At 37.9% G+C, this 16,286-nt stretch overlaps 1 protein-coding gene across 4 annotated transcripts in view; it reads left to right on the forward strand.

Annotated features, from left to right (window-relative positions):
• LOC120418512 (serine/threonine-protein phosphatase 4 regulatory subunit 1-like) overlaps positions 1–16,286 on the forward strand; it is a 242,502-nt gene that overhangs the window by 157,250 nt on the left and 68,966 nt on the right. The gene's annotated exons all lie outside the window — the stretch shown is intronic.

Genomic DNA, 16,286 nt, shown 5'->3' on the forward strand with positions numbered 1-16,286 from the left:
AGTTGTTACGCGCCTCTCCCGTTAAAGTCCATCCGGGATCGTTTGCCGATAGTTTGGGCTGACCACTCTGAGAGCGCGCAAAATCATTCACACTTTCGACGAAAAGACCTTTTCGACGAAATAACCCAATCCCCCGTTAAAACGAGACGTGGCGTCAAAATTCCTGGAAATCTTCTCAACCCCAAGAAAGATGCGAAAGGAAAGGGGGGAGGTCTACCCTGTTGAATATTAATTTAAGTCTATTTTTTTTAAAGTCCGTTGTTCAAATTTAAATAACTCGAGTCCCGAGAGAACCCCCTTCAGCATCACGCGCTCGGTAGCTTTCCCAATCAACTTGAACAAGTCGTTGAGTAGGAGAAGGAGGGGGGTTACCTCATTATCGAATGAAGTAGTGGGGAAGTTGATGGGGGGAGGAGGTTGAGCTAGATGATTTCCATGGCATGGTCACGCACACAAGCCAGGTAGAGAGACCTCCAAGATCTTCGCCAGGTAGGGCTTCTTCTGCTGCTTCGTGTAAAGCTCAGTTGAGCCTCTCAACCGAGGTTCCGTGGTGCCTCTTTTTTATCAATGGATTTAAAAATTTCATTCATTAACGATTTCTTCTTCTTCCTCGCCGCGTTCACCCGAATCTTCGCGGCGGTAACGCATAGTTCGTGACTTCAGAGCAAGCAACAGAGAGGAAGATCAAGGCAACACCATCAAGAAGGTTCGATGGGTTTGGGGCGCGCTGTGGTTACAATCTTGAACAGTTTGTGAAGAAGCCCCGAAGGGGCCCCAGAGAAGAAACGAGCAAACGAACGAACGAGAAAAAAAAATCTTTATCGCTTCATAGACTCGGGCCAGCGTTTTCGGGCTGTGCGTCTCTCTGTTTGAAGTTGAACATAAATAATAAACACGCGAGTAAATAAAAACCACCACACACACACACATGATTGGCTGGCCGCCGACCAAGGGATTGGGCGTTTACGAGTTTCAACTTTAAGCAGAGCGGAACATATAGGCGCTAGCAAACATGTCTTGGATGAACAGTGGAATCTGCTGCCGCGGAGAAGAGTTGCATCCAAAATTTGCCGGAAAATGTGGTGGGTTTAAACCCCCTTCCCAAAGTTTGCAGTATTGGCACTCAAAACAAGCGAAGTTAGAATTTGTCAAAAACAAGAAAAAGATGACCTAGCAAAAATCGAAGATGACGCCGAGAATCGGTTCAAAGCCCTTTGATTTGCAGTGTTGCATAGCAAAAAAAAAAAAATAATTCGATGGTAAAATTGCATGCAAAAGCATGCACATTTGTGAGTGAAAAGCATGTAATATTGTATGAGAAAACGTGTAGGTGAAAAGCATGTACGAAAGAAGAAAAAAATGCGCACCCCAAAAATGACCACAATCTGGTAAGAGTAATATCCAGATTACCAAGTCCGCGCCCCTACCATCTCGGCTATCTCACCGTCTTGTGATAGTTGGGTTTCAACGCCAATGTACCAGTAGCTTTCCCGTACGCCATATACTGTAGTAATTATATACGATGTATGGGGATTCACACAGCTACATCGGTATTGATCCAAAATATTTCGTAGCGGCGAGATAGCCGAGAGAGTTGGGGCGCGAACCTGGTAAGCTGGATATCACTTTCACCGGATTGATGATATTTGAGGGGCGAGCAAATATTTATTTCTTCCCTACATGCTTTTTGTGTGTACACGTTATCTCATACAATATTACATGCTTTTGCTCACAGAGGTGATGCGCTTGCTTTTGCATGCGATTTTACATAGAATGTTTTACTGTGAATTTGTCTCGATTTTTTCGAAAACAATTCATTTTTTCGGTTAATTATTTCGGCAACTGGTAGCCAGAATTCTTGCACATCACTTTTTTAAAATGTAAGCTTCATTGGTTGAATCAAGTTTTCGTTACTATCTCTTTAGTACTTTAAGTAGGGGAAATCTACCCATTTTAATCACTTTAAGACGTTCGACCAATTCTCATCACTTTTGTCGTTTTCCACTATTAAATCAACATTTTCAGATGTTTTAATAATGGAGAGTTGCTTGCTCACTTTAATTTGAGCTATTTTTTACTTTGGAACAGTCAAACACGCTTTATGAAAGCTGTAATTCGTGATCAAAGTGCTGATAGGCCGATAATAGAAATAGGCTGAAAAAGTTCCAATGTTCCAATGTTCTTCAAAGTTGAGTTATGTTCTCACCAAACTCGTAACGAAATTAAAGTCTTTTTGGAAAACTTATTTCCGAGAGATTACAGTTACGTTCAATTTGATATTAAAATTTATTGTACTAAAACTAGATTTTTACAAATTCGAAAATATTTTCTAAATTTATAGTTTTAGCAGTGTAATTCTGGTAAAGCCGGAATATAGTCGAAAACCAGTTAAGTTTACACACTAATACAAACGGCATCAAATCATGAAATCGCTTAGCACCCAACATAACCGTGAATCGTCGTCGCGTGCATGAACCTTAAGGTGGCCAACTTATACCCCACAGTATCAGCGATATTCGAAATCGCATTGTTAGCGGAATTCAACATTGAGTGTTTTGACTTTGAGCAACCGAAAACTGACCTTGTTCTTGGGAATTTGCAGCGACAGACGAGCGAAAATTGACACCACCTTTGAAGAGGTTTCGAAATTCCGCTTTTGTTGCTGAACTGGTTCGATTGATTTGGGTAGTTCTCCACGAAATTGACCGATTTCTTGAAATTTGTTATTTTTTAAAATTGATTTGACCAAAACTTTTAGATGTCTTTACAGAAATTTGGCAGCTGAAAAAAAAATGGAAACAAACAATGTAAAATCTGTGTCATAGGAAGGAATTTTCTGATCAATTTGGTGTCTTGGGCAAATTTGTTGGTATTGGTTAGGACTTTTCAGAAAAAATAGTTACACCCTTAAACAATTTTATTTTTTATCACTTAAAATATTTTTTTTAAACCCGTACATCAAGATTTTTAAAATATTGGATTTGATCGAAAGGACCATTTTTTTTATTGTAATTTTTTGAAAAAAATAATTATTTCAGGTATAACGTTAGCCGAGTTAGCCCGGAATCAGCAAAATCAGTTGAATTGTCAGCGGAATGTTTGAGGAACCGCTTTTTCATCGACCGTTTTTGGTTTGCCTTTTAAAAACTGACCTTGTTCTTGGAAATTTGCTGGCAGACAGAATAAAGTTGACGCCTCTTTTTTGAGGTTCCGATCATATTTATGAAATTCTGTCAAAATAAGATAAAAGAGATTTTCCGATCGATTTTGCGTCTTGATATCTGAGATGAGGATATTGATAAAACCTTTCAGAAAACAACCTTGGGAATTACAAAACTTACCAAACTTACTTGATTAAATAAACCAGTTCGTGCTTCAACAATACATTTCAATTTTAAAGTTAACAATAGTTTTAATTAGGGAAAGTGTTAAATTTTATGGTGTAATACTACCTCTTTAATGATGTAATATTACCCCAACTCATATGATGAAAGAGTGCATTTAATCGTAAAAAACAGGTAAAAATACTCATTTTTTCTAAGGTATTTAACACACAGTAAATTAATTGTGTAATTTGGAAGGTGTAATTTTGAAAGGTTGAATATTACCTCTTTTATGATGTAATTTTACCTAAATTTAGACTGAAAAAGCGATATTATAACAGAAAAGTGGTAAAATTACACATTTTTCTGACATGAAAGATGTACCCCTTCCCAGATGTAATATTATCATGATTATATTCTCTGTGCATCACAGTAAAAGATTGTGTACATTTGGTAGTTTAAATTTAGTAGGTCTAATATTACATATTTTATGATGTAAAATTACCTCAATTTAGAGTATTTAGACTGAAAAAGTGGCATCACCAATATGTTGGTGAATTTACATATTTTTAGTAGTAAAATTACATATTCATGTGAAATAAAAGATGATTTGTTTTACTGTGATCATCTATTTTTTTTTAAACTGCATTGAGTGTATTTTCCTTTTTATTTTGCTATCTCTGTATTGCATTTATGCTCCCGAAAATTAATGCTGGTCTTTCGATGCGCCCATAATAATAACAGACACTCACTTGCACACACACACACCCTTACCCTCGAACCCAATTCTTGTGTGGTCACCTCCTCACACACTGTAATTGCACGCACGTTGTATGTGAGCAATGAACAAAAAAACGCATACAAGTACAGCCGACTGGTGCTGCCAAATGGTTGTTGGTTGTTGTTGTTGTTGTTGTTGTTGACTTTGAGAACGCGCGCCCGCCCCGTCGAAGAAGGGCAATGATCGATTCGAAAACATAGACTATAGCGTTTTTCAGTCGGTGAAATGCAACCACACAACTTTAAGCACACACACAGATAAAGAGGTATCCGTGCGTGCGCTGCCTGCCATCTAGTGCGAGAATGTCCAACTGCCGCGGTCGTTGGTCGCCGCCGAGCATAGAGCAATGTTTGCGCTGCACATTCCAATGTTGCAACATTGACGCAGTGTTGTTGTTGTTGTCGCTGTTTGTCTTTGGGTAGGGCTTTTTGCACTCCACGTTACAACAACCTAGCAGGGGAAAAGTTGGCGCCAACTGGCAGTGGGGAGGTCCATCAACCGAGTACCAGGAGGAGTACGGAATTATGACCAAGACGTGAAGGAATTTCTAGACTAATTGGGTGCCACGTTTGGGTTAACAATTGCGTGTGCACGTTGAATAGGAATTAATAGTCGATTTATTGCTTTTGGAGCCAAAACTAACGTTTTGTTTTTCTTTCTCTCTTTTTCTCTGCAGGTAAGAGTTCCCGCTGGTCCGTTATTTTCTCTTTCACAGGTATCTCATTTTATCTGTATTAGATATGAAGAATAGTAAGTAAATCATTTGCGCATTATTGAACAATTTCTAAAAAAATATATATAAATCATGCAATAAAAAAAGAAAAAGATAGAATTTTTGAAAAATACATAGCGAAAAAAATATGTTTATAACGCTTTTTATGAGCTGTTATTAAACGTCAGAGTTTGATATGCAAACATTAGAGGTACGATGGAGTTAGATGCGGTTTTCCTAGTTGTCTACCAAACCAATTAGAAGAATAATTAACCAATCTTGGATGTCGGAATCTTGTAAAATTTCTAAAAAATTTCCAAATTTTTCATCATGTTTCTCGTCTATTTGAAATCAGTGGTTAAAAAACATTTTCTATGTGAAATATTGTTAAATTAATAATCATTGAACCAATTTTGTATTGGAAAGAAGAACTCTTCAATTTTAGAAAATTCATGAGTTTAAAAATCTCAGTTTTTAAGGTGTCAACTTTGGCTGTGTTTTTTACTAACATTTCCTATATTTTAAGTAAAAAGAAGTATATTGTAAATTTTCTAGTGTCCCAGACTATGCCTCTACGCATTTATTAACAATTTAAATGATAATGGTGCCATTTTATATCAGAAAATGTGCAAAACAAAATACAAAATGGCTCTAAAACATGAAAAAAATAGATAGGCAAAATGTAATGATAGGAGGTGGTAGTACAGGCCAAATACTATTAAAAGCAAACATAATTTAAACAAGATAAATGCATATTAAAATACTAAAAATGAAGCAAGAAAAACATAAAACTAGAGAAGTAAAGTTTTTCGCAGAACAAAAGTTGCTCAAAATGACCTCCTGAACAAGGGAAAAATAAAAAAACGAGAAAAAATTGAACAGTAGAGGGTTAATTTAATCCAAATATGTTTGATGAAACAATGTTTCAGAATCAAGTATTTTCTTGAAGGGTGTTGGGGGGCGAAGCCCGGGTTACGCCTCTACATTTGTTTTGAAATTTGTATAGAAATTTGGTATCGTTGGGGGGGGGCCCCCCCAAAAATCATGTTTTTGCGTTACGTTACTAAAGAACGCTCCCTAAGTCAATGATTCTATCAAGCAAAACAATGTTAATGGGACAATGCCGAAGTGTAAACAATGTGTCTATTCTGCTCACGTCAGTTGATGTTTACATTAGGATCGAGCTGGACAGAATCTTTGTTTACACTTCGGCATAAGCTCAATTACATTGTATAGCTAGCAATAACAACAATCCAATATGTCCTATTGGAATGTGGGTAAAAGCAATTTAGTTGAAAATTGGGCGTGCTTTTCGATAAAAAAATATATTCAAGGCTGAAATATCAAGTCTTACATATGAAAAGGGCCAAAAAACCACCTAAAATGGCCAAAAACAACGTTTTTTTTTCAAAACAATATTTTTAAATACGCTGCAATAAAATTCAAGACAATGGTCAGTATTGAGGATTTTTGGTTAAATTGTCTGGAAAATAATGTTTTTGTTAATTTTTGAATATGTTGACATTTGGATAACTGAAAACATTGTTTTATTAAATGATTATTGTATTTTTTTCACGAAAGGCGTATTGTTCCGCAATTTATGTGAGGCATTTTTATTTAAGTTAGGATAACTTTACAATTAATTTCATCATTTCGGTGGGCTAATCTTGAAATTTTACTTTTAAACTTAAAAATCCAATAATCTCATTAAAATTGTGTGCATTTTTCTTTCAGTGTTTTTAGTTTTTAAAAAATCCGTCGAATTTACTACAAGTTTGTTGTTACAACTTTTTGATACAATGTATCAGCTTCGAGATACAGCAATACCTAAATAACGAGAAACAAATGACATTCTCGAGTGCTACCGGTTTTCATATTACCAATACTAGCTTGTATTATAGACTAAGATATCACGTCTTATTATTATTTTAAAAATGAAGAAACTGTCATTTTTTTAAATAAAAAAAACTGGTTTATTACTCTTTTGTGAGATTTGCTTTTCCCTTGGAAAATTTAATTTTCAAATCCTTTTTAGTACTTTTTAACAAATCTTTTTTTAAATTTAATGCATTTGCAAACATTTGCTATATTTTTTTTGTCTCCAGCTAATTTTTTAAAATGAACCGCACTCGTCAGTCTAAAATGTAGTGTAGCTATAAAACTCTACACAATGTTCTTCAATCATGCTCGAGCAAATAAAAATCATTAATCTGTCCCATAAAAGCCACGCACACACACAAATAGACTCAAACTATTTTAACTGCTCCATAAAGTTCCTACCGTGGCAGCATTAACTTTCTGTGAAATGCGCAGCAAAAAAAACAAGTTCACAAAATTGGGCAACATCTAGGGCTCGATAAAAAAGATAGTGCTTGTCGAAAAAGATGAAGTAGAAGACGACGAAGAAGACAATCATCAACATTCAAGCCGATGAAATTACCGCTTAACCCGCATTCCAGCTGCGAACGAGCGAGATGGCACTATCACTAACACAGAGGCATGGATGATTAAACTTGTTGTGTTTGTAAGGATTGTTGTAATGGAGAGCGCGATGGTTCCCCAATATTGCATACAAGTTTCAAGTTTGTCTATCCAACTGTCAAGGCATCGATGTTGACAGATTGTCGCCAAACTCTAACATTTTCGATTGGACGAGGGGTCCATCGAAAGGAGAGAGAGAACGAGATTTGTTTCTCTTCGATCTTTCATTTCTCCAGCAAAGGATCCTTCGAGGGGTCCACCGAAGGTGGAAGGCCAAATTCCTAAACGAGTGTCGCGCCCCCCGCTCGAAGCCCCCGATCAACCGAAAACAACATCTTAAGAAAAAAATAAAAACATATTCAAAGGGAAAGGTGAAAGACAAAACAGAAAATAAAATAAAAAGTCGATCGCGATCGTGTGAAGAATTCCGCAGGACCCCTCGGTTCTTCCCTCCTTTGCTCAGGTGTCTCGGGAAGATTCGCGAGAGAGTTGTTTGGAATTTGCACACGAGCTCTACTGGGAAGAAACGAGTATGGAGACACGATACACGGTTGCGGGCAGTTGACACCGTGATAAAGTTATCAATTTGTGTTGAAAATCGCAAAATTTCCAAAAAAAAAAACAGCTGAAAATGCTCATGCAACATTTTCACAAGTGAGCAGCTTCGTGAGAAAATTTCGCTCTCGTTTTTACACTCTTTTCGTCGCGTGACAGCTGGTTTAACGTTGGCAACCAGTTCAATTCATTTGACATTTGTTGTGACAATCACGAACTCCGACATTCAGTGTAAAAACAATCGATGAAAAGTAAACAAAAACTTTTCTGAGTGCATGGTTCCACTCTCCTCGCTTGGCGGTGCGCAGCAGTTGGAACCGGTTCCGACGACGCGGCCCGAAGCCAGATTCCAGTGTCCAGCGAGATAGCGAATCGGTCGCCAGAACGGGACAAACGACCCGCGCGGACTCGAGAGAAATGTACCGTTGATTGGAAGCTCTGGCGGGTTTTTTCCCTCTTCCACTTTTCTACTCTCTCGCTCTCACTCCAGAGGTTTCTTCCGTCAGCTTTCTCCGTCTCTCTTTTCTTCACCGTTTTGAGTGGAGAGTTGTACCCAAAAATGGAAATGGAGAAGGAGGGAAGATATCCGGGGGGAAGTGCCCGCGAGAGGATCGCGGGTCATTAATAATCCGGGTGGTCTGGAATGCACATATCGCTGATGTTATTGTTATTGTGTTGTGGGTTTTTTTTAAAGACAGCGCCGACGCCGACTTTGTTCCAGGAGCGTAGTTTGGGGACAGATTGGGCTTAGAAAAAGTATTTTGAATTTGATTTGAAACTTTAATTTTTTTTTTATTTTCAATCTCGCACTCATTTGCACGAAAATTGCATTTTTTTTTTCGCCTTGATTTTACCTACACCCAAAAAAATTTTTTCTGACATCAGTTGCAACCGCTTTATTACTACACTTATTGACATCTATTATGTCAATATGAAAAAAAAAAATCTATTTTGTCAACCTAACCATTCTTGCAGCTCACTTGTTCGCTTCAACGCTTCACCAATACTGCTTCAGCAGGCGGCGACAAATGAACAAAGAAAGTGGAAGAGAGCGACAAAGAACGTCATTGCGTTCTGCCTCTCTTCTGCCGTCGAGCTCTCATGGCATTGTGGTAAAGAGATAGTCTGCCAATCAAAGAGTCCCGGCTCGAATCTTGCTTGCATCGAGATCTTTTATTAGTTTCGTTTGTTTGTGCAACACAAATATTTCATATTTGATCTGAATCAAATTTTTACAAGTTCAATTTTGCAAGCTTCTCCAAAATTGCACTCAATCGTGGCATCGTTTCGCGCCAAAGGCGTGCAATTTCCCAGCTCTGATTGCAGAGTTATTGGCGCGCAAAATTCACCTCGATGGTGAGAAAATTTCCACCATGCTGCTGCTGTTGTTGTCGGCTCAACCTGACATACGGTCAGCAAACCCCAATTTCAGCCGGGTCAATAACCAATCAAAGAAAGGAACAACCGAAAAAAAACACCAAAAAGTGTGAGAGAATCGGCAAACCTTACATTCGCGCGGCGTCATCACCCCGACTTGGAGGGGTTCAAGATTCGCGTGAAGATCCGCTCACGTTGATTGATCATCTTCTTGCTTTTGTGCGAATCAAACGCAGAGCAAATGGAAACTGCTACCAGCCGTCAGCCGGCGCAGAAAAGCGCGCAAATTTCTCTCCCGCGCGCGCGCGCTGGTCTCATTATTTTCCGCAATTTTAAAGTTCCTCCGGTGCATGATCTCGGGTTTGGGTTTCCCACCAAAAATGTCGGAGTTTGGAGTGTTGCCGTACACCCAAACAAGAGTTCTCGAACTCAACTGAGAGGGAAATAATCTCAATCTGGTACTCTCGAAACGGTCGAGAGTATTTTACTCTTAGTTTTATTCTCAAAGTTTTATTCATGCAAACAACATTTGACGTGTGGTGATCGGTAATTCGAGAGCATTATGCTCTTTTCTTTTGCATAATCCTCTCAATTAAAATTGAGATCATTTTACTCTGAACTCTGAAAAAGTTTATCTGTGCACAACGAAATTTAGGTTGACGTTCGGTAATTTGAGAGCATTTTGCTCTCGTTATGATGATGAGCCTCTCAGTTCAAATTGAGACAATTTTACTCTCAACCATTCTAATTGTTTTGGTTGACGTTTGTTTTAATTTGTGTTGAAGTGTAAAGATTGTTAATCCGGGAGCATAAACCTCTCAGTTCAAACCGAGACCATTCAACTCTCAACCATCTGAACTTGTCAAAGCACTGACTTCCCAGTTTTGGGTGCAACTAAATTGCACACCAGTAGAACAGCTTAAAACAGCTAGTGCTGTTTAAATCTCCCGACGCGCCTTGCTTCAAGAGTGAGAGATTTTCGCCAAAATCATCCGTGCGTAACTCAAAGAAGTCGGAGGGGGAAAAACCGCAAATCTTGGCGCATTTGCGAAAGCTCTCTAGGAAACAAAGCGAGTGAAAAAGTACAGTTCAATCATCATCAGCGATGATCTTCGCGCCGAGTTTCGATGAGCTTCGTTTTTTTTTTTGCTGGGGCGAAGCACTTGTTGGTCGGTGGAGCGAAAGCTTTAAATGATTTTATACCTATGTGTGTCTGTTGATTACGGGCTTGTTTCTTGGGAGTTTGCTCCGCTCCGCGGGCACAGGTGTGTTAAACGCTCAATTCGCTTTGTTTTTATACCTTATTTTGACGGAACGATTGATTTACGATTCGCGAAATCGGTGGGAACTTGTCCAATATACTGTTAGGTTTTGGGTTAGTGAAAGTTTCGCACAAGCGGCGGGGTTGTTTCGCGAACTGTGTGCGAAGTTACGGTAGCTTTACGACTCTTGGGAAGCGCTAACGCTCTACCGCTTTACGGCGTACTTACGGGTTGGAGCATCCGGATAGTTGAAGGCTGCTGGATATCTGGGATAATTGGTGAAAAATCCTTGATGATATCTGCTGAAGACCATTCACCCAACACTGCTGGAGATCGTTCAATCCACTACATTCATTGCAAATAAAGGTTAGCGTTAGTAGCGTTAGAAGAGCATAAATGCTACTCGGTTATCCGTAGGACTTAGTAGGTTTTTACAGCATCTCATTCAAGTTATATATGAAAAAAAGGATAGCGTTAGTACCGTTAGAGAAGCTACCGGACAAGAAGGATGTTGCTAGTGTCTAACACCACACATGTACCTACTCGGTAGAGTGCTGGTCATCCAACACTGCTGACGACCGTTTAACCCACATCATCTCATCACAGTTATATGAAAAGAAAGATTATCATTAGTAGTGTTAGAAGAGAATTAGGGATACTCGGATACCCGTCAACTTAGTAGTTTCACAGCATTTCATGCATGTTATAACAGAAAGAAAGGTTAGCGTTAGCAGCGTTAGCGAAGCTACCTTCCAAGGAGCTTCTAATGTTTAACACTGCTCAGGTACCTGCTCGGTAGAGTGCTGGTCACCCAACACTGCTGAAGACCGTGCAATCCCCAGAATTTCATCCAAGTTATATAACAAAGAAAGGTTAGCGTTAGCGGCGTTTGAAGATCAATAGTGCAACTCGGCTGTCGGTAATTCAAGGTAGATTCACAGCTTCTCATTCAAGTTCTATAAGAAAGCAAGGTTAGCGTTAGTAGCGTTAGAGAAGCGTTAGTTCACAGCATTTCCTAGTGTCTAACACCACGCAGGTACCAGCACCACTCAAGCTCCATTCATCCGACCCCGAAATCGAAACGGGTTTCGTTTCCCACCAAAGTCTCCATTCATTCAAACACCGCGCGCAAGATATTCGAAAGGGATCGCGCGCGTCTTATGCAAAAACGGCTCTTCCCAGCACGCCGGGGTAATAAGCCATCAATTACTCAAGACACCACACCGCGTCATCGCGGCTTGGCCATCAACGGTCAACGGCGCGGTTCCACGGCATTCCTTGTTGTTGTTGTTGTTGTGTCCCGCTCTCTTCATCTTGGGCGACTGACCAACGACGACGACTCGAAGAAGATGTAAGGAACAAGATTCCGGGACCTCCTACTGTTACTTGCATTCGTCGTCGACCACTTGTCCGTCGACCCGTCCGCGTTCGACGGCCATCTTCAAACGAATAGCCCGCGCCGCGCGATAAACACTTGTTACATTCCACAGCTTAACTTTTACAGTTAGCTTTTATGCATATTTAACCATATACACACACAACTCGCAGCGATGTCGAAGAACCGGGTGTTCGTTGAACGACGGGTTGTCGAAGAGCTGCTGCCCGCTCCACCAACCTCCGCGGGAAGAATCTCCCGGAGATCGTCGGAGACCAAAACCTGCTGGAGACATTCACTTCTTCGCTTCGAGCAGCTTGTGACCTTCCGTTGTCCTGAGCGATGACCTGCATTCCACGCTGCTCCGCACAGCTATCGTGTGTGCGTGTGCTCAAACCATAACAACTACAACATCGGCTTCGGTTCGGTGTGGAGTTGTGCGTTTCGGTCTACAACCAAAACAACAACCCCTTCGCCGTTTCTTCCGGAGAATGCGTTTTCTTCGCATCTCTACGCACCGGAAGGTTTAAATGCCCTGCTCTCTCTCCCTCTCTCGCTCGCTCTCCGGTGCTTTAACTTTCGCTTGCATAAGAGAGAGAGAGAGAGGGGAGAATTGTGCGTGCACGCGGCCATAAAAAAATACAACATGAAAATACTTGCGTAGAAAAACGCACTCCGTGTCTGCCCGCCGCTGTCAATGTGTGTCAGTAGAGTTGTTGTGCTTCTGGGGACGCGTGTATTGGTAGTGGCAACAAATAGGCTGAATGCAGTACACAAAACAACACGGTCAGCAGCAGCCCCGCCGCGCGTTTGACCGTTTTGTCTCTACGGCGGCGTTCGCCACAAATGTGTACGCACATTTCCGTTATCTTGGAGTTTTGTTTGTGCGGATGCTGGCGGGGCTGGCCGCTGTGCGGAATTTCGAGTTGCGGTGGGCTGTACTGCGGAGGCTTTCTTTTCAAAGAATGTCAGCAGTTTTTTCACAATTGAATATTATACGGAAATAATAGGTCCTAAAAACAAGTTATTTTTTCAACCTTATGTTTTTTTTTTGTTAAAAATGAAAAAAAAAACGTTTGTTTCTAAAACTTGTTTTTTTTTGGTTTTTTTTTATACTATAAACTGGGGTGACATTGATATCCCGGGAGGACTTTGATAGACTATCCCAAATTTTTGTCACCCAAGTTTACAGTACTCATTACTCAAGGCAGTCTCATAAACACACAAAATGGAAAAACTGGTTCATTGGACCTTTAAAAAACACCAGATGCTTTGCTGATGCAATAATTGAAAAAAAAATTAATACATAAATCTTTATGTTTTACTTACTAAAAAAAAACCTCCAACACATAATTTTTTTATTTACTTAAGATACTTGCAATAAAATTATTCAAATACTTCAATTGCTTCAAATAACATCCTTCAATTTTACAATCTTAAAAAAAATCTAAAAATGCTAAAAATATTCTTTCAAATACTTGAACACTTCAGAAAAAAAATACTTTAATGTAAATGTAAAATACTACACAAATAAAATACTGACTTCCAAAAACACTCAGTACAGTCAAGACTCGATTATCCGAAATCCTCAGAATTATTTTGGGTAGCTGAGTTCATATGAATGAAAATGCTCTAAAGCAGTGATCACCAAACTGCGGCCCGCGGGCTGGTCTAGTAATTATTATGGAACCCGGCCCATGTAGGATTCCTCGTATCAACTTATTTAAGAAAATGACGAATAAGTTTGCTTTTGTAAAAAAAGCACAAAAATCTGGTTCCATTAAACAAAAGTATTTCAATAAAATGGAATCTACAATTACTTTGAATTTTGAAACGGAGTTACAAATAAACTGAAACAAGCATGGTTCTGAAATATTGCAGGAAGATCCCAAGTGGTTCAAAGATTTCAACACTCGATTCAACCTCATTTTTTGTGTTTGCTTGTCCTCAAATTGCATAGAAATTTCGGGTTTTGAAAGAATGAAACATAGGTTTTAAACCAATATTTTCAAGTAAAATTATTTAATGATAAAATTATAAAAAAAATGTTTTTTTTTGTTTCTGTATTTTTTCTTATCTTTGATTTAAAATTATGACATGATAAAATTAGGTACCAAACAAATCTAGAATCTAATAACAGTGGACTCTCTCGTTGTCGATATTGAAGGGACCGCCGAGAGCGGGAGATATCAAATTATAGAACGTAAAATCAAAGCAATCTATTTGAAGGGACTGAAAAAATTATTGACAGCTGAAGCAATATTGATATGGGGAATTTCGACAGCCAAAGAGTCCACTGTTACACATTTTTAAGTTGTATGTTCAATTTTAAATATTTTTTTTATGTTGAAATATTCAATGAAATTGCCTCTTGATTGTGAGATTTCTACTCGAAACTAAGTGTCCGGAGGCGTTTTTATGAGCGTTTTTATCTCTCACTATTGCTTAGTGAAGATTATGCTAGAATATTTATTTAAGCATTTGTTTTCTTCCAGTCAGGTTTTTAAGATTCAGAACAAAATATTTGAATCTTTTTTTTGCTTTTCAAAATTCATCCATTATTTAGCAAAACATATATTTCTTTGCTTTAATTTTTAATTAAACTTAAGTGCTTTAAACTGATTTAATTCTGAAAATGTTTTTTTCAAAATTCATTAACATTTTAATAAAATATTTGAAAAAGCAGCAAATTATTTCAAGCCAAAAAGAGTTTTCAGTCCAAACATGTTAGTTAAACTACTTTCTAAAAATCTTCATTTTGATGAAACTTAATTTAACTTAAACTTAAAAGAACAAAACTTTTTTTTTAAAATGTTAGTCTTGATTTAAAATTATTCAAAATATTTTTTTTTTAGAATGATCGCCTAATTTCACGAATGTTTCATGTTTTAACATTGAAAATCGGACCATTAGTTGCTGAGATATCAACATTAGAAAATGGTGGGCTGTTTGGGTGAGACTTCGAAAACTTCAATTTTCCTGTTTCTATTTCTTTTAGCCGCTGTATCTCAGCAACCAGAGGTCCAATCTTCATTGTCTCTTTGACAATTTTGTAGTAGATTTTCTGAAATTAAAAAAAATATTTTTGCAATTCCGTCGTGAAACTACTTACTTTTCCTGTCATTATTGAACGACGAAATAGCCTACTTTTCTGTACCAAAAATACCAGAATCGAATAGCAACACTTTTCAAAATAAATGCTGAAAAGTTCTACTTTTCAGCACTGAAATGGGTGCTGAAAAGTTGAACTTTTCAGCACTTGTTTCGAAAAGTAACACTTTTCAACATTTTATTGATTTAAACGATTTATTGACAAAATACATGAATATTCGACTTAAAATTTCACTCAATGGGTGTTTTTCAAAATTGCAAAAAATGTTGTATGGAACTCGTTGCAAAACTTGATTTTTTCAGCACTCGTCGTATTTATCCAACTCGGTGAACCTCGTTGGATAAATGTACGACTCGTGCTGAAAAAATCATCTTTTTGCAACTTGTTGCATAAACTACTATTTTGCAATTCCGTCGTGAAACTATTTACTTTTCCTGTCATTCTTGAACGACGAAATAGCCTACTTTTCTGTACCAAAAATAACAGAATCGAATAGCAACACTTTTCAAAATAAATGCTGAAAAGTTCTACTTTTCAGCACTCAAATGGGTGCTGAAAAGTTGAACCTTTCAGCACTTGTTTCGAAAAGTAACACTTTTCAACATTTTTTTGATTTAAACGATTTATTGACAAAATACATGACAATTTGACATAAAATTTCACTCGATGTGTGTTTTTTGGAATTGCAAAAAATGTTGTATGGAACTCGTTGTAAAACTTGTTTTTTTCAGCACTCTTCGTATTTATCCAACTCGGTGAACCTCGTTGGATAAATGTACGACTCGTGCTGAAAAAATCCTCTTTTTGCAACTTGTTGCATAAACTACTATTTTAGAAATGGTCACTCATGGTCACTATTTTTAAAAATTGAAAAACTGCAAATATTTTGCTAAAATCAAACTTTCGGTGGCTATATCTTGAAAACAGAGCCTTTTATCAAAAAATCTGTATAAAGTACTTTTCGATTGAAAATTCAATTTAACACTAAATTTTTTTTTGCATAAAATTTCGATTTTTTTCCAAAAATTACTATTTATAAAAAAATGTTAACTTGGCGGCAGATTTTTTGCCCATGTTTCTCTATAGCTCAAAAGTTGCAGAGTTTTGTCCCCTAAAACATATAAAAAAATCTCGAAATTAAAATATACGTATTTTGGAAAATTGAGTTTTTGTGAAATAAAAACAGTTGATTAAAAAATCTGCAATTTTTTTTCGTGTGTCTATTTTTTCTCAATAGTCCTCAACAATACCTACAACTTTGCCGAGGACACCAATATGATCAGAAAATTCACTCAAAAGTTACAGCTG

This window comes from Culex pipiens, chromosome 3, assembly GCF_016801865.2.
Source record: "Culex pipiens pallens isolate TS chromosome 3, TS_CPP_V2, whole genome shotgun sequence".
In the NCBI taxonomy this organism is placed as follows: Eukaryota; Metazoa; Arthropoda; class Insecta; order Diptera; family Culicidae; genus Culex; species Culex pipiens.